Genomic DNA, 1,289 nt, shown 5'->3' with positions numbered 1-1,289 from the left:
TGGCACTGTCCTGGGTTAGAGTCTAGCGGGCACGGCACACCTGTATATCCCGCTGCTGTGTGTAAGCAGAGAACATAATTAGCCAATAAGATGTTTACTTAATGATGTGGCGTTCGGGCTCAATATGCCGCTCTTACATTTCCGTAATATAGAAATAAGAGTCTTTTAAGGGGATGAGCTCGCCAATGGAAATTGGAGGCGGGGCTGAAGGGGTTAGTTGAGCCAATCGTTCGCGGTTGCAGAAAACTGACATTGGTTTTGACCTATCGGACACTCAAAGAATGTACGGCATCCCTTCGGGTACAGAATGATTTCTAGATGCTAGTCTGCCATTGCCAGTGCAGATCGTCCTTTGCTTGAAGCGCTTTGGCTAAAAAAAAAAAATGTCTGCACTGTATAGCCAGCTTCTATTGTTTATCTGATAGATGTGACCTCAGTTGTGGACAAACCCTTCCACGTCTTTGTATACACGTGCTTTGTTAAAACACATTTTAAAGCTGAACTCCAGGATAAGCAATAATGTATAAGTTCAAGAAGTATGTGTATTCCTACCAGAATCTGGGTGTACTGTGCTGTAATCCAGTCTGAAACGTTGTGCAGGAGCTTCCTGTAATAAAGACCCGTCACTACTGCAATCTCGTTGTGCAGGCTGACTGGTCCTGTATCTGCTCCCTCCTGTAATTCTCTGCAGGCAGTCTGTAGTGGGTGAAGCTGCTGGCCCGCTTCCACAGCTCTGCTCTCTGCACAAGTTAGGTGCTGCTACAATATAATATCAGGGATTGGCAGAAGTGTTTTGTGCACATAAAGTGGATTTATATCCTTTGTGGCTATTAAGGAATATTAACATGTTTGTGCCTAGAGTTCAGCTTTAAACTTTCCCTCCCTACTGCATAAACATATGCAATTCGGACGATTTTCTGTAAATTCGGACATTTGGATGCATCCGAATATCTGATTGACAGAAATAACGAATCTGAAGGAATGCGAAAGTTTTGAACGAAATTCGGATACATCTGCTTCATTCGCAAACTAAATATAACAAGCGGGAGAGCTGTCATTTATCGCTCTCTGGCTTTACTGATTTGTATCTCAAATGAAAACAAAGTAACACAATATTGTTACAAAATGTAAATAATGAAAGAAGCGGAAAGATGTCTGTTATTCTGTAACAGCTTCTGCTTCTTTGAGGACACTAACATTGCCAATGTAAAGAATATGAGAGCTGTCACAGAATACACAAAAGTGTTTAACTGTTCACAGTAATAATAATAATGTGAAAAAAAACAGCG

This window comes from Nanorana parkeri, unplaced genomic scaffold, assembly GCF_000935625.1.
Source record: "Nanorana parkeri isolate BGI_ZX_2015 unplaced genomic scaffold, ASM93562v1 scaffold234, whole genome shotgun sequence".
Taxonomy (NCBI): domain Eukaryota; kingdom Metazoa; phylum Chordata; class Amphibia; order Anura; family Dicroglossidae; genus Nanorana; species Nanorana parkeri.
This window is presented reverse-complemented; position numbering follows the sequence as displayed.